This window comes from Notolepis coatsorum (assembly GCF_963971535.1).
Source record: "Notolepis coatsorum genome assembly, chromosome: 5".
NCBI classification, from domain to species: domain Eukaryota; kingdom Metazoa; phylum Chordata; class Actinopteri; order Aulopiformes; family Paralepididae; genus Notolepis; species Notolepis coatsorum.
In genome coordinates, this window is record NC_140169.1 from 140991477 (window position 1) to 141009739 (window position 18263).

Consider the following 18263-nt stretch of genomic DNA (forward strand, 5'->3'; position numbering starts at 1 on the left):
GAAAATGGTATCGAATATCGATACTTTTCAAGGTATCGTATCGAAGTTTGAAATTCCAGTATTGTGACAACACTCTCACCGACCAATGATGTTGTTGATCGGTGGAGTCCTTTCTCAACACACAATCCATGCTGTTCCTCATACCAGCTCCGGTTAGTTGGCCACAAACCGATACAAAGTCACGGTGCACAATATACAGTAAGGTAAATTCCGGCGAGCCCCAAGTCTAACGCACACGGCAGGCGATTTTTGCCAGGCGATCGATTTGTTTAAGCCAGGCGACCGACAGAATTGTATCTCTTCCATTGTTATGAATGAGAGAAGCCACACAGCAGGAGATTTCCGAGCGACGATCGCACCGCCAACTTCTGTCGCCTGGCTAAATATCGCCCCAATCCTATTTTCTTTTTTTTTGGCAGACAGGCGACACAGCAAGGACAATGAGGAAATAACATGACTTCTACTGGTGTATAATTTGTAATATATAAATGAATGTATCAATATACATTCATTGATCAATAACCTACGTATTATTACCATGCGACTTATGTTGATTATTAATTAACAGGAACAATTTAAATAAATAACGTTGGTTGGAGAAGGGATGTCTCCCCTGATGTCCCGGTAACATTACATCCTCGTCGATTTGGCTTTGGTATTTAGTATTTAGGCCAATCGGTGGTAGTGAGCGTATAGCTTACTATATTACCTGACCGGTCGTGTGTGGTGTGGGGTGCTGTTAAGCGATTGTCGTTGAGCGACAGCCAGGGGTGTAAAGTACTTGAGTAATTGTACTTCGTTACAATACTTAAGTACTGTTTTGGGGGATTTGTACTTTACTTGAGTATTATTAGGTTTGTATACTTTGTACTTTTACTCCATTACATTTCAGAGAAAAAAAACATACTTTTTACTCCTTACATTTAAAATGCAGACCTACAAAGTACAAAGTACAAATCTTGCAGGTCCAACCATTTTAATGAGTATTTTTTAATTGTTTATCTGGTCAAACTAACGTTATTAATCCTGCGACCGCAGGTAAACAGCCAATCAAATCCCCATCAATGGAAAATGAACCCGCCCATACCCATGCTGATTGGTCCTTGTGCAAGACTAGAAAGCGGGGATCTTTGATTAAACACCTGCTATCAGAAGAATAGACTCCGTGACAAGACAGGGTGTGTGTCTTGGATGGGGATGTGGTGGGGATTGATGTGTGGGGTGGGGTGTTTGGAAAACTGACTGTTAAATTCCTCAGTCTAAAGAGATGACCTTGCCCCTGGCAAGCCTTCTAGTGATCCATTGTTAAAGCGCCTCCGAGTGAATCTTTTCCAGTAATGAAGAACACTCTTATCTCAGTTTTTGGATGAATCCCACTCATGAGAAACAACTAATATGTGATTCTTCTTGCAGGGAGTGCAGAAACATCTGCACTCCTATCACAGATAGCTGATAAATGACATTATTAAATTAAATGTCCTCTGTTCTTTCATTTCAGCATTGTCTATCGCAGAACACATTCCATTGTGGGCAGAGTGTATGCTTAATGCTTGGTTTCATTCCAGCCTTGCCTAAACACCAGCTGATGATTTCACTAATTGGCTCACCTCTTCAACTAACTCACCTGGTGCAATGTATAGTTAAAATGAAAACTTGGCCGATGATGGAATCCTTTAAAAAAAATATATATATATTACTTTAAATTTTTAGTACTTAAGTACATTTAAAAGTAGGACTTTTTTACTTTTACTCACGTGTGTTTTTAGCCAGATACTCTGACTTTTACTTGAGTCAGATTTTGAGACAGTACCCATACTTTCACTTAAGTATAATTTCTGGGTACTTTTTACACCCCTGGCGACAGCTGATCGCATCGCCAGGCGATGTCGCTCGCTGTGTGCTTTGGACTTCAGTCAGCCTGTGGAGACAGGAGCGTGACCCCGTTGGCTTTGCATTGTTTTGTGGAGAACTAGCCGGAGCTAATAATGAGGAACAGCATGGATTGTGCTGAGAAATGATCAACAACATAATCATTGGTCAGTGGCATCATCCTTACCTTCACATTTACATTTACATTTTAGTCATTTAGCTGGCGCTTTTATCCTAAGCTTACAGATTGTGAACAACAAGTCAGCAAGAGAGGTACTTCTCTGGCAGCTAAGGGTCAGTGGCCTTGTTCGTCAAATAGTAGAGCTTAGACTCGAGTGTTAAATTAAATTGGAACGGGCTAGGTTCTGATCTAGAATTTACCTATCTCAAACCCCGCCCCCTCTTGTGACACACTTTGTGAATTGATTGATTGATTGAAGAAGTTTGTCCGAGGGAAGCTGTTGCCAATAGCCTCCGCTGACTCCCACCTTCAAGGATACAGTGAAACACGTGTTTATCCCTGTTAGAACTCCCCCGCGCGCGACGGCAACAACACTTAAAGACGACTAGGGAGGATATTATAAGTGTCAGCTTTCAATAAGAGTTTAATCAAAGCTTTTTCCTTTTTAATTACGAGACGTTTCTCTCCATCGAGCGCAGTCAGTCAGTCAGTCAGTCAAGCACCTTCCACTACAACCTCCTGATCTTCACTCCATCACGCTGCTGCCCCGCCTTCTCTAATTAAACACGGCGTTTGTAAAGGGATGAAAGAAGACAGCTTGTTAATATGATTTAACGCCTTTGTCTCAGAGAGAGAGGGGGGGGGGGGCGCAAGAGAGTGAGAGAGAGAGAGGGAGAGATGCAGGGAAAGGGAGATACAGGGAGAGAGACTGTAATATCAATGTTTTCCAAAATATGGGTCTTGGGAAGATTTAAACGGGGTCCCCACATGATTCTCTTGTTAGTATCATGAAGCCAAGGCCCCTCAAGTCTCTTGGAACATTTCAGGGGACGACAAGGAAGCCGGAGGTTTTGCCTTCTGTCCTCTCGTCTCCGTTCTGTTCTCATCCTCCTCTTTATTGTCTTCTGTAAAAGGCTGGGAGAGAAGCCCCTCCTCTTGATCGGTCCCCATCACCGGTTCGATCCCCCAGGCACTGAACGCCCCCCCCCCCCCCCCCCACTAAGCCAGTCCGACTCGGGTGTGAAGGGGCCCCTCGCCAAAAGTCAGCTAAATATACTCTGTTACTTGTCCGAGTCGTTGAAATACGTTCCTAATTACACTGTGTTACATGGCAGAAGGAGCTAGTCTGCTCAGTGTTTGTCTTACTCCTCCTCTTCTCTCTCTCTCTCCTCTTGTTGTGTTTGTCTTACTCTTCCTCTTCTCTCTCTCTCCTCTTGTTGTGTTTGTCTTACTCTTCCTCTTCTCTCTCTCTCCTCTTGTTGTGCTTGTCTTACTCCTCCTCTTCTCTCTCTCTCCTCTTGTTGTGCTTGTCTTCCTCTTCCTCTTCTCTCTCTCCTCTTGTGCTTCTTACTCCTCTTCTCTCTCTCCTCTTGTTGTGCTTGTCTTACTCCTCCTCTTCTCTCTCTCCTCTTGTTGTGCTTGTCTTACTCCTCCTCTTCTCTCTCCTCTTGTTGTGCTTGTCTTACTCCTCTCCTCTCTCTCCTCTTGTGCTTCTTACTCCTCTTCTCTCTCTCCTCTTGTTGTGCTTGTCTTACTCCTCCTCTCCTCTCTCTCCTCTTGTTGTGCTTGTCTTACTCCTCTTCTCTCTCTCCTCTTGTGCTTCTTACTCCTCTTCTCTCTCCTCTTGTTGTGCTTGTCTTACTCCTCCTCTCCTCTCTCTCCTCTTGTTGTGCTTGTCTTACTCCTCTTCTCTCTCTCCTCTTGTGCTTCTTACTCCTCTTCTCTCTCCTCTTGTTGTGCTTGTCTTACTCCTCTTCTCTCTCTCCTCTTGTTGTGCTTGTCTTACTCCTCTCCCCTCTCTCTCTCTTGTGCTTCTTACTCCTCCTCTTCTCTCTCTCCCTCTCCATCATTTTAACAGGTCTATTATTTACTTTGTGTCGTAATAACCACTCCATCTAGTCTCCTCTACAACGCAGTGCATTGAAGGTGAATGTCTTTGATATATAATTTAGTTAGTAGTTAGTACCGTACAGTATAGCGTTGAGGAAGGTCGCTCTGGGAGAGGGCCAGAGTGGAGGACTTGTATTTCATAGTACCTGCTTTAAGGGGATCTCATTACAAAAGAGGGAGAGAGAGAGAGGAGGAGGAGAGATACAGATACAGAGAGAGGTAGTGAGAGAGAGAGGTAGAGAGATTTAGAGAGAGGTAGTGTGTGTGAGAGGAGGGGGGGTGGCAGGTGCCTGTTCCAATTTTCAATTACCAGCTTGGAGCAGCAGGTGCAGAAGTCTTATGCCTATTGCGAGGGAGAGCGTGGGAGAGCAAGGGAGAGAGCGAGGGAGAGCTAGAGAGAGAGAGCGAGAGAGAGCGAGAGAGAGAGGCAGGACATGCATGTAATTTCCTCCATGCGTACTGCATCCAGTCACATGTTTGTTTATGCAAACACAATACTGGCACCGCATAGGTTTCATGTAAACATGTCCTACCTCATTTACATTTACATGCAATCATTTAGCTCGCGCTTTTATGCAAAGCGACTTACAAATTGTGTACAACGCGTTAGTAAGGCTACGTTCACACACCGCAAGCCTCGATGCTCAATTCAGATTTATTGCTCGGATCCATTTAGTTTGGCTGTTCACGTTATTTTTATTAAATGTGGCCAATATCAGATTCTGGTGTGAACTGGTCACGCTCCGGAACCGACCCGCTTGTGCAAATGAACAATAGATGGAAGTAAACACATGGAGGTTTATGGTTTAATTTACAAGTCGATGTGAAGTGGAGGCCAGCTAATTTGTGAGCAGACGATAATGGGGGTGAGGAGGAGGTGATAGAGAGCCATTTCTTCTTTCAATTATGCTTTCAAACACAGACTGCTTTATGATGCTAGGTCCCCTCAAGTTTTGCTTGTACAGAAGTATCACCCCACATACTTATACAGCAAACACCTCACTGACCACCTCCACCACAGCTGTCTTCCATGTTCCCTGATTTGGGCCACTTTCACCTGCAGTCTGAACTAAGAGGGTGCACCTCTGGCGGTTATGGGTGAGTGGTATTGTTTGTCTAACGGTGCCAAATTTGAGTGCTTCACTTTGAGTGCATAGTAGTATACAGATAGTAGCATAATATATAGTAGTATAGGCATAGTAGCATAATATATAGTAGTATAGGCATAGTAGCATAATATATAGTAGTATAGGCATAGTAGCATAACAGATAGTAGTATAGGCATAGTAGCATAACAGATAGTAGTATAGGAATAGTAGCATAACAATTAGTAGTATAGGCATAGTAGCATAACCGATAGTAGTATAGGCATAGTAGATAGTAGTATAGGCATAGTAGCATAACATATAGTAGTATACGCATAGTAGTAGGGCTGCACGATTTTGGGAGATAATCTAATTGCGATTTTTCTGACAGATATTGCGATTGTGATTACATTTGCGATTATAATAAACAAAGATATAAGCAGCCCCACAGAGGTTTATTGTAAAATGCGGCTTGCCTACGCGGTGGGTCTTTTCGGGACACCGAGCCTGAAAATGTAAATTTTTACCTGGGAATCGATACCGGTACCCAACGGTACCTTTTTTTCTGTACTTCACTCTCCCTCTCTGAAGTCTAAACTTCACAACACACAATCTAAAAACCCTTACCTCCCTCTCCCAAACCGATCTTGTATCTCAATGGGACTTCCTGGTTAAAAAAAATTAAAATAAGTAAAAAAAAATATTAAAAAAACGTTTAAATCGATTAAAATCTATTAATCGTGCAGCCCTACATAGTAGCATAACAGATAGTAGTATAGGAATAGTAGCATAACCAGATAGTAGTATAGGTGTAACTGAGGGGTACAATTCCCTGACTGTATGGTTAGATATGATACTTACTACCACTACCTCTTGTACTTTAGACTCTGGCCACCCAGTACTAGGTATGAATATGTTGAACACTCCCACCTGATAAACGGATCCAACACAAATGTACCAAATCGAAAGTTTGAGTTTTAATACATAGCAAAAGGTATGTACAACGATCACTTAATTACATTTATGATTTGAAATAGTATGCACTTTTATGGCAAATGAGTATTCGTAGGTAGATCAATATCGAATGTCCAATCTCTGATTGCGCAGGAAGCAAATATACAACCTGGAATATTTAGGGAACAATAGCAATGATACTTGAATGATTATATAGCTGGATACACTAGGGGAAGGTTCCGACTGCTTGTAGGACAGCTGGAGGGGGGGGGGGGGGTTAGAGAGTCACTGGCTGGATCCCGTCTGGCCGAGGGTATCTTGGGAGAGTCCACAGTTGTGCGACACGGTGCCCAACGATCCTCGATCCACAGATGAATGCAGTTGGACCCTCTGTGGCCGGCGTCCTCCGGTCCACGACGGAGAGACGTGAGGCGACCTCACTGTGCAGAGCGCCGTCTCACCTGTCGTCCTCTCCGGGGGGGGTATTTCCAACACACCGCAGTGTTGGCCTTTATCCATAGAATAATCAAAGTACTCAAAGCATAATCCAAGCCGGGGAAGGCTAGCCGTCGTCGGTAGAATAATCCAATATACAGGTCCACTCGCTCTTTGGCCTGGAGCTCCTCGGGTGCAGCTTCACGTGGGGTCAACCACCCTGGATAAGCGTCCAGCTGATGCCCGAAACGATGGGGGTGCTGATTACTATAGAACTCTTACCGCACGAGGCACTACATATGAATAGACTATTATTAGCTTAATAGAATACGTCCAACTCGACGATATAGTGCCAAATATGACTATTCAAATATTAATATACACGATGTCTCAATGCCGATACTGGGCCGAATTGGCCTTACTGCCCACGTGGTTCGCGGGGAGGCTTTTGCGTCTGTCACTCTGTTGGAGGGTAAGGAACTGGACTAAAGGAAAGCTCTACTTTAATAGCGCAGTATATATACGCACTATGAACAAATAGTACCATTAGTGGTGCGGTAGACATATTCCTACGCGGAACTAGGACTTGTCCATACATGTTGAGCGGTACGATTGAACCTGGTCTGAGGGGTATGGCGACCTGGCACCAAGGTCTCGTCCAATGGTAGAATGGAGACTATTATGGGATGTTCAGTAGACTAGAAGGGATATTCAATGCATATTGTACAAGGAATATACAAGGAATATCAGGGGATATCAGGGGATATACAAATACAATTAAATATATATAAATAAATATATATATTCGGTTTAATCTGATCCTTCAGAACAGCCGCCCCCTAATTGGTCCCAACCTAATTAGTTAAGCAGAGACAGATTAACCGCACTGTCTACCACTCAAGGGTTCGCTGTAAGGGTCAGTCAACTCACAAAGTCATAGGGTCATGGTCATCATCGATTGTGTCTGGGAGTCGGGGCAGTTCTATGAGCCTCGCCACAGGACGGGTGTAAATGCGCCCTTGGACGAGTACTTCAGCTGCTCGGACCTTGCCATCGGCACCGGTGATCACTTTGCTTACGCGGCCAGCCGGCCACATAGCTCTGGGTAGTGACTGGTCAATAATCATGACGACTGTTCCTTCCGTCAAATTGTCTCTCTCTTTTACCCACTTCTGGCGGGTCTGTAGAGACGGTAGGTAGTGCAGTAGGAAACTGCTCCAAAACTTGTCGGCTAATACTTGGCTGTACCTCCACATTCGTCGGCCGTTCGCTTCTTCAGGCCGGTACATTGTCTGGGGTAACGCGGGATCTAGCCGCCCCATCAGGAGGGTGTTGGGGGTGACTGGGTCGACATCTGCTACATCACTGGAGACGTAACCGAGGGGCTTTGAGTTCAATACTCCCTCAATCTCCGTGAGGACTGTCATTAGGACTTCTTCCGCCACAGTCTGGGCCCCAAGTACTGCGTACAGGGCTGTCTTTATAGAACGTACTTCTCGTTCCCAAGTTCCACCGAAGTGGGGTGCGTTTGGGGGGTTGAATTGGAAGTCAATCTGGGCTGGAGCGAGGTGGGTCTTAAGTTCTGGGCCCATAGCTTGGAAGCTCTCCCTCAGCTCTCTTTCTCCGCCTTTGAAGTTTGTCCCGTGATCGGACAATAATGTAGACGGTTTTCCTTTCCGTGATGTGAATCTTCGGAAGGCCATAAGAAATGAGTCTGTGCTCATGGTCGGAAGGAGCTCGATATGTATCGCTCTGGTGGTCATGCATTTGAATACAATACCCCACCGCTTCTCGGTGCCTCTTCCTTTCTTTATGTGCAGCGGGCCAAAACAGTCCATGCCTGTTGAGTGGAATGGCTTGTCGCCGAGTCGGAGGCGACATGGAGGTAGGTCAGCCATCCGTGGTATGCTGGGCTGCGCGCGCCACTTTCGGCAGTCTAGACAGGTTCGCTGGAAGCGTCGCACCGCCTCTCTTCCTTGAAGTATCCAGTAACGACGTCTGATCTCCGCGAAGACTCTCTCTGCTCCTGCGTGGTGTACATCCTCGTCGTATTTCTTTATAATCAGCTCTGTGACCTTGTGTCGGCTGTTCAATACGATCGGGTACTTAATGTCATCCGGTAAATTGGGGGCTCTCCGCAGGCGACCACCCACTCTGATGAGGGTATGTGTGTCACTCTCGGGGGCCAGATGAATCAATCTGCTGTCTGATGGGACGGGCTTTCCTCCCTGTAGACAGTCTAGTTCATCGGGGAACGAGTCTCTCTGGGCTCGTTGCAGTAGAAGCAGTTCTGCTTCCTCGTAGTCAGCTGCTGACATATCAGCGGGGGACTGAATCTCTGGGTGGTGCCGCAGGAATGTCCGTTGCTGCGCACTCTCTATGGTAATGCAATCGTCTATGTTGGGGTCTGCGGAGACAACAGTGCTCAATCCACAGAACATAGGTTTCTTATTCTCAGCCTCCTCGTCACTTGCTTCCCTCGGGGTGGGCGTGGGCCAATCTCCTTCCGGGAGCTTGAGGAATGCTGGTCCGTCACTGTAGATGTTACGACGGGTTAAGTCATCCAGGGACATTCCCCGGGTGATGACGTCAGCTGGGTTGTGTTTTGTATCAACATAGCGCCAGTTTGCTTCTCCGGTTAACTCTCCGGTTAACTCTTGAATCTCAGTGACTCTGACTCCCACGAAGACTTTGTATTTGCATGAATCCGATTTGATCCAGGCGAGTACTGTCGTGGAATCTGACCACAGGATTGTTCTATGCACCGGAATGGTGAGCTCACGTTGGATGAGCGTGGCTAGATGCGCTCCTGCGAGGGCTGCGCAGAGCTCTAGACGTGGGATAGACTGTTGCTTGCGTGGGGCTATTCTCGAGCGGGCGAGGATGAATGCTGTGTAGATCTCTCCCCCCTCTTCTTGGGCCCGCAAGTAGGCTACTGATCCGTAGGCGACCTCGGAGGCGTCACTGAAGACGTGTAAATCCATTTTACATGTCTCTGGCCTCACCGTGGGTGGGAAGTAGCTTCGGCGTATATTAACGCCTGGGAGTGAGTGGAGTTCCATCTCCCACTCTCTCCAGGTGGATGCAAGCTGTGCGGGAATGGGGTCGTCCCAGCCCTGGTCCTTGTCCCACAATGCTCGTACAATCATCTTTGCCCTGGTGGTGTACGGTAGTATACATCCTAACGGGTCATATTGTCGGGCGAGTGTTCTGTACACACTCCGTCTGGTGGTCGGTATTGCCGTCGACCTTCCCTGCTCCGTGGTCAGGGGTTTGTGTCTATAGTGGAGCGAATCTGTTTTGAAGCGCCACACTAGTCCTAGTGTCATCTCTTGGGCTTCTCCTGGGATTGTAGCCATCCAGGTCTCGCTGCTCGCTGCCTTGTCCGCGGAGGAGAGGCTGCGCAGTACGTGCGGATCGCTGCTGGCCCACTGCCTGAGATCAAAGCCGCCTTTGATCAGAGAGGCGCGGAGTTTAAGTAGGAGAGCCTCGGCTTCTTCCTGGGTCGAAACGCTTTGTAGACAGTTATCTACGTAGAAGCTGTTCTTCACACTGTGTCGGACCTCTTCGTCCGCTGCTGGGTCCTCTGCGACATGTCTCTGTAGTGCAAATGTAGCACAGCATGGGCTGCATGTAGTTCCGAAAGGGAGGACTTCCCATTGGTAGATGGCTGGGTGCTCATCTCCTGGCCTCTCTCTCCATAGGAACCGCAACAGGGGCTTGTCCTCCTCTACTAATCTCACCTGCAGGAACATCCCTTTGATATCCCCGCTGATAGCCACCTTGTCCTGGCGGAAGCGGAGTAGTACGCCTAGTAGGGAGGGGCAGAGTGTAGGACCGGGCAATAGCTCTTTATTCAGATTTTGGGATCCGATCTGGTAGCTGCAGTTAAACACGATGCGGTCTTTGCCGTTGTGATGAACCTTGTGGTGGGGCACGTACCACGATTCAGTCGTCTGGTCGGCCTCTTTAATGTCAATCTTTGTGACGTGTCCCGCTGTGATGAGCTTCTCAATCTCAGCGCGGTATACACTTTCTTGGGCGGGGTCCTTGGCTAAGCGCCGCTCTGTGTTTAGTAGGTACCGCTCTGTGGCGTCTTTCTTTGCGTGAAAGGTAGGCATCCCTTCCCGCCGCAGGAGTGGCGTGGCGTATCTCAACACGCCGCTGACTGGGACTCTCTTTGTTCCCGTCTCGAGGAGGTTAATGGCGTAGATGTCGTCTTTAGAGCGAATGTCTTTCTTTTCGTTCTTAAAGGGCATTTGTTCTAAGGTCCATAGCCTCTCTACATGCTGCAGGAGTGCGGTGTCTCCCTCTGTGACTCGGGAGTGGAGACAGCTAGTGGCTGTGGTTCGGTTGAGAGATTTGGCGAGTGGGCCTTGGAGAGTCCATCCTAGGCGGGTCTCGACTGCTGCAGGACAGCCTCTGGGTCCGGTATGAACCCGGTCTATCGGGACAATGAGGTCTGCATGGTCGGAGCCTATCAACAGTGTCGGGGTAGCACCGTCTATGAGTGGGATCGGTAGCTTGCGTAGATGTACATATTTCTCCATCAGCTTGGCTACGGGGTATGTGTACCGCGACAGTCCTATTTCTTGGCTGGTGAAAGCGTCTGTAATCCTGTACCGTCGCTCAGGCTGGCCGCTTGCTGCGATAGAGAATGAGACATTCTCGCCCTTTATCGTTTTCAAATCTCTTCTTATTGTCCGAATTGTCATTTGGTTTTCGCTCCCCCGCAGCCCTAGCTGGGCCGCAGCGGACGCGAGCAGAAGGGTCTTCTCTGACCCGTCATCAAGGACGGCGTAAGTGTCCATGACTTTATTCTGGTAGCTCAATGTCACACGGACTACCTTTAAGAGCACTCTGGCTCCGCTGCTGCTGGCGGGGTCGATGTACATGACGCTTGCTTTGCTGCTTGATGGTGCGGGTGGAGGCCGCCGTCTGTTACTGTCGTGGAGTATGTCCAGATGGGCTCCATCGCACCGACTGCACTTTTTCTTTAAGCGGCATTCGGCTGCCATGTGTGATCGCGCACAGCGAAAACAGCGTCTGTTGGACTTTATCCATTGACTCGCTTCCTCCGCATTCATCTTGGGGAATGAGTCACATTGTGACAGCCAGTGTTCTTTCTCACAGTAGGGGCACACTATCTTCCATTTCTCCTTTCTTGAGGGGGTACTGTGGCTCCTACTGCTTGGCACTGACTCCGATTGGTGCATGACAGTCACCGATCTTCTTCCATCATTTAGTCTCCTGGTTCCTTCTCTGGAGCCAGGGGTGCTCCGTCCGAATGTATCTAGCCGTAAGCTGCTGACTTCTCTCGCCAGGAAGTCGGCTAGATCGAGGAGGTTCGGTTCGTGGCCATTAGGGTCTCGGTGGTCTCTCTGCCGCCTAAAGCGCTCCTGTCGGGCGGGCGGTAGCTTCTCCAAGATCCTCTCTACATTTGAGTTGGCGTATAGTTCATGCCTACCCTTTTCCCTCTGCGCTCCCAGCATCCCTACCAGGGACTGCACTCTGATGGACAGGTCGTCCAGTGCTCGATTGTCTGTTGCTGGGGGTAGGCGGTCGATGTGCCTGATCTCCTGGATCACGTAATCCCATATACGTCCATATCTCTGGTCCAACGCTACCAGCGCTGCGGTGTATGGGGTCGTGGAAGTGGTGTAGGCGAGCGCTATGTTGTGCGCGCGGGGTACCTTTAAATGCTTCAGTAGTATCGCGTATTTATGGCGTTCATCAATGACATCCACCAACATTGTCTCCAGACACATGCGGAGCTCCGTATACTGGGCCCGGTTCTCCTGGGTGAAGTCTGGTACCATAGGTGTGCCAATGTATGACGCGGATTGTTGATACATCGGCGAGCGTTGGGGGAGAGGCCTCCTAGGCGAGTCTCCTCCTGCTCCTTGGCGTGGGCTGGTACCGGCTGTGTACCATGGCCCGCTGGTCCAGGTGCTGTTCCTCGGTGCGGGTCGTGCGTCGTGCTCACCCGTGAATAGCGTCGGGGGTCTGTAGCGCAGCTCCGCGGGGGTATAGCCTGGGCTGTACTGGACCTCCTGGTCCGGTAGAGTACTGTGCTGTCGTCGGGCGTGGTTCTCCTCCTCTTCCTCTTCGTCTTCCGTTAGGTCATCCAGGGCTTGTAGTCTCTGATTTAGCCTCTCCGCAGTGTATGCTGCTCCTTCCCGGTGGCTGGGTCTCGCTTGGACCGGTTGGGGAAGGGGGTCTGCGGGGGGTATAAACATCGTCTGTTGGTCAAGTTCAGGGTCGCTTACTCGGCTAGGGGATGCCGCCCTGGAGTGATGTCTAGACGAGTTCCTGGAGCCTCTGGTGGAGGGAGGGGGTGTTGTCCTTCTGATCAGCTGTTCTATTAGTTGCGCTTGTGCTCTGTCGCGCTCGGCTTCGCGCTTGGTGAGATCCGATTCTCTCTGGGCACCGGTGGCGGCGCGCTGGGCGTCGGCCCGGTCTCTTGCCATATTCTCTTCGATCTGAATGCGTCTTATTTCCAGGCGTATGTGCTCTTCTTCGCTCCGTTGCTGTATCTGCAATCGATCGCGTTCACCCTGGAGTCTATCGCGTTCAGTAGAGGCTTTCAGGCTGACGAGGAATGCCTGCTGTAGTGTCCTCTCTGCCTCACTGGGAGAAGACGGTTGTATAGGGGAGCCGTCCCTTGGGGTACTCCGTGCGGAGTCTTGGAGCTCTATCTCCACGGTGCTCTCCTCATCTTCTTCCGTGCCGAGTTCTCTCTCGGTAGTGTTGTCTTCCTCCCGGGACTCGTCGGGGACTACTTCTTCGGTATTGGCGGGGTGTAAAGTCATGTCTGGTTCCCCCTGGTCCCCACCGTGAGCTTGGTCAGTTACATTAGAACCCATAGGGGCCTCTATGGTCGGGGTAGCCTGGTCGTTAGGGTTAGACATAATTTTACTTTCTAGTTTTACCGCGTTTACTGTTGGTAGAAGACTAGGTTGTTGACTGACAGCGTAAGCCTCTAGGTACTGAGGGAGCTGTCGTTTGCGCCGCGGGCGTTGTTGGTTAGGAGGATCGTTTCGTGGAGTGTTCATCATAGGCCATTTTAATATTAATAGCACTATATTAATATTACACTGATTACCCTCCGGCTCGAAGGACCAATTGTAACTGAGGGGTACAATTCCCTGACTGTATGGTTAGATATGATACTTACTACCACTACCTCTTGTACTTTAGACTCTGGCCACCCAGTACTAGGTATGAATATGTTGAACACTCCCACCTGATAAACGGATCCAACACAAATGTACCAAATCGAAAGTTTGAGTTTTAATACATAGCAAAAGGTATGTACAACGATCACTTAATTACATTTATGATTTGAAATAGTATGCACTTTTATGGCAAATGAGTATTCGTAGGTAGATCAATATCGAATGTCCAATCTCTGATTGCGCAGGAAGCAAATATACAACCTGGAATATTTAGGGAACAATAGCAATGATACTTGAATGATTATATAGCTGGATACACTAGGGGAAGGTTCCGACTGCTTGTAGGACAGCTGGAGGGGGGGGGGGGGTTAGAGAGTCACTGGCTGGATCCCGTCTGGCCGAGGGTATCTTGGGAGAGTCCACAGTTGTGCGACACGGTGCCCAACGATCCTCGATCCACAGATGAATGCAGTTGGACCCTCTGTGGCCGGCGTCCTCCGGTCCACGACGGAGAGACGTGAGGCGACCTCACTGTGCAGAGCGCCGTCTCACCTGTCGTCCTCTCCGGGGGGGGTATTTCCAACACACCGCAGTGTTGGCCTTTATCCATAGAATAATCAAAGTACTCAAAGCATAATCCAAGCCGGGGAAGGCTAGCCGTCGTCGGTAGAATAATCCAATATACAGGTCCACTCGCTCTTTGGCCTGGAGCTCCTCGGGTGCAGCTTCACGTGGGGTCAACCACCCTGGATAAGCGTCCAGCTGATGCCCGAAACGATGGGGGTGCTGATTACTATAGAACTCTTACCGCACGAGGCACTACATATGAATATACTATTATTAGCTTAATAGAATACGTCCAACTCGACGATATAGTGCCAAATATGACTATTCAAATATTAATATACACGATGTCTCAATGCCGATACTGGGCCGAATTGGCCTTACTGCCCACACGTGGTTCGCGGGGAGGCTTTTGCGTCTGTCACTCTGTTGGAGGGTAAGGAACTGGACTAAAGGAAAGCTCTACTTTAATAGTGCAGTATATATACGCACTATGAACAAATAGTACCATTAGTGGTGCGGTAGACATATTCCTACGCGGAACTAGGACTTGTCCATACATGTTGAGCGGTACGATTGAACCTGGTCTGAGGGGTATGGCGACCTGGCACCAAGGTCTCGTCCAATGGTAGAATGGAGACTATTATGGGATGTTCAGTAGACTAGAAGGGATATTCAATGCATATTGTACAAGGAATATACAAGGAATATCAGGGGATATCAGGGGATATACAAATACAATTAAATATATATATATAAATAAATATATATATTCGGTTTAATCTGATCCTTCAGAACAATAGGCATACCAGATAGTAGTATAGGCATAACAGATAGTAGTATAGCATAGTAGATAGTAGTATATAGGCATACTAACATAACGGATGGTAGTATAGGCATAGTAGCATACTGTAACATAGAGTAGTATAGGCATAGTAGCATAGTACATAATAGCATAGGCATAGTAGCGTAGTACATAGTAGTATAGACAGTAAGAAGGTTATTTCTTTCTTTTTCTTCTTAAATTCAGATATTGATTGAAAAAAGTGTGTTTTTAGTCGTTGATGGAAGACTGGGCGGTTTTCAGCTGTCAGAGAATAGCGCCTGCTTTGTGTTCAATGACCCTCCAAGAGCCCGAATAGGAGTGGGTCTGAGGCGGCCAGAAGATGCAGAGCGGAGGGGTCTCGAGGGTGTGTGTAGTTAGAGACCATCGACCGGAGGCAGGCGGGAGCCGTTCCCTTTGTTGCACGGTATGCCAGGTTGAGGACCTTGAGGTGGATTTCTGCAGCAATCGGGACTGAGGCAGTGTGCAGCTCTCTTGAGAAGTGGGGTGACGTCGTCGTGGGCTCAGACCCACCCACTCCCATCAGAGCTCCGGGAGGGTCATCGAAGAGAAGCAGGCTATTCTCTGTACTCGCTCCACAACGGTGGAACGAACGTCCCCACCACAGGCGGGCCTGCCGGAACCCGACCGATTTCCACTTCTTGACTAAAAAACACACTTCTTCAATCAATATTTAAAATGAAAAAAAAAAAAAAAAAACTAACCTTTGTACTGTCTTTTACTAGTGTGTGCACTACTATGCTACTAAGGAATCTACCTCGCCTATATTATTACCTATTATTACATGGCGTTTTCACATTCGCCGAAATGCTTGCTTGTGATTGGTCAATAGCCCCCGACAGCGGTGAATTATTTTTCGATAACCACCGGTGATTATTGTTTTTCGCAGCTGGAGTAATCAAGCCCCACTGACACACACTGTTTCAGTGCAGCCAATCAGACACACCTGCCGGGCTGCCCGCGATAATAATAATCACTTTATTTGGGCTGACAGAGCCACAGAACAACTGCGATTTGTCAAATGAATTAGGTATATTGTTAGTAAGTTAGCCATGTAATAAGCGGGATAATGTATAGCTATAGCGTTTAAAACACCTCACCTCGGTATTTTAAACTCTGTCGGTCAATTATTTTGCGACAATGACCTCGTAGCTATACATTATCCCTTACCTATTAGTGATGCACAGAACTCGCTTTGAAGTCGCTTTGTATAAAAGCCGCGGCAGCTAAACAACTAAATGTAAATGTAAATGTAAAATGTAAATGTGGTGGGCTGCCTTTGGAGGGTTGGAGACCAGGAGAAGGAGAAGTGCCTTGGTGGTGCGAAGCCAGTAGACCCGCTAGCTAGCCGAGCATTGCAACAGTGGATGCGTGACATGACTGTTGATCGCAGGAGGAGTGAGCCCCCGCATGAGCCTGGCTGTGTAATTTTATCTATGCATGCTGCATAATGTTTGTGCACACAAACACATAGCTGCCGGACCCCTGGGCCTTCATCCACACATCCATCGCTTTAACACGTCCACGTCTCCCCCGTCTCTATCTCTCCTCTCTCCTCCCTCTCTCCCCCCTCCACCCCTCTCTCGTTTTCATGGTTCTATCCCAGTGGCCCTGTCTCTCTCTCCCTCTCCTTCTGCCTCCCTCCCTCCCTCCCTCCTCGCCCTCTCTCTCTCCTTCACCCTCCCTCGCCCTGTCTCTCTCTCTCGCCCCCTCTCTCTCATTCTCCCTCCCTCGCCCCTGTCTCTCTCTCGCTCTCTCCTTCTCGCTCTCTCACCCTCTCTCTCTCCCCTCCCTCCCTGTCTCTTTCCCCATCCCTCTCTCTCTCTCTCCCCTCCCCCCTCCCTCGGCCTGTCTCTCTCTCCCCTCCCTTCCTCGGCCTGTCTCTCTTTCTCTCTCTCTCCTCCCCTCCTCCCTCGGCCTGTCTCTCTTTCTCTCTGTCCCCTCCCTCCCTTGCCCTGTCTCTTCCCCCCCCCCCTCTCTCTCCCTCTCGCTCTCTCCCTCCCTCCCTCACCCCTCCCTCTCTCTCTCTCTCCCTCCCTCTCTCTCTCTCTCCCCCTCCCTCTCTCTCTCTCCCCCTCCCTCCCTCGCCCCTGTCTCTCTCTGACATTGGCGTGTATGTAGGTGAGCGGAGGCTAACTAGGCCAGCGCTGCAGTCTTAATGTCATTAGCATGGCTGAGCTGGCAGACAGGCAGGTTGCTCCAGTACATTAGCCTGGCTAATGCTATGTGCTGTGACCGGGTGGGGGGGGGGGGACACCGGCTCTGGGAAACAGACGGAGGAGCCAATCAGCTGCCTACCTCCATAGGATGACTGATTATTTATTTCACGCCCAAACAATGACTTATCTGTCCTCTTAGTCTCCACCCTTCATCTTCCTGTCCTCCCACGCTCTTCTTTTCGTTATGCTGCTGTTGTTTACTATGCTGCTGTTGTTTACTATGCTGCTGTTGTTTACTATGCTGCGGGACCTCGGCCCACTCTTTCACTGCCCATATCCACTCTGAGCCCTAAACATTTGAGTATTGCCTGATATATACAGAGTTCCAATTCTACCAGTTCCGAGCCCGGCGCTTTTATCAATTCTATCAATTCTGAGCCCCAAGCTTTTAGTATTAGCGGACAGACTCAGAGTGCCAATTCTATCAATTCTGAACCCCACACTTTTAGTATTGGCTCATATATACAGAGTGCCAATTCTTTTTTCGATCCACTTTTTCTCCTCTTTTTCTATTTTTCTCCCATCCCAATTACCCGCTGTGCTAATCCTCCCCTCCCCTGTCTTGAACGTTGCTCGCACATGCCCCCCACTGGCCGGTTGTAGGGAGGATAGAAGCCTTGCATCACGCGTCCCCTCCGATACACGAGGAGGCAGCCGGTCACATATTTTCACCTGCCAGCGCGGACTCTCGTTGGCGAGGTATAACGTGTGGGAGGCTCACACACTACCCCCGCCATTTCCTGTCTCTGCTGTGCAGGCGTCCCCCAACCGACCCGTAGGAGTCGCTGTCCACAACGTCCAGATTACCACCCATCAACTTCCACCCGCTAACTCTGCCAATTAAGTTAGTATGACGACTGGCCCCAAGCCGGAGGCAACGCCGACAGCCGGAGTCGAACCCCGGTGTCTCTTGCGTTGGTGACGAGCGCAATGTCCGCTGCGCCACCCGGCCGCCGGTACAGAGTGCCAATTCTGTCAATTCTGAACACCAAGCTTTTAGTATTGGCTGATATATACAGAGCGCCGATCCGATCCATCACTTTA

At 48.8% G+C, this 18263-nt stretch overlaps 1 protein-coding gene across 1 annotated transcript in view; it reads left to right on the plus strand.

Annotated features, from left to right (window-relative positions):
• LOC311228392 (actin-binding protein WASF1-like) overlaps positions 1 to 18263 on the plus strand; it is a 174439-nt gene that overhangs the window by 77630 nt on the left and 78546 nt on the right.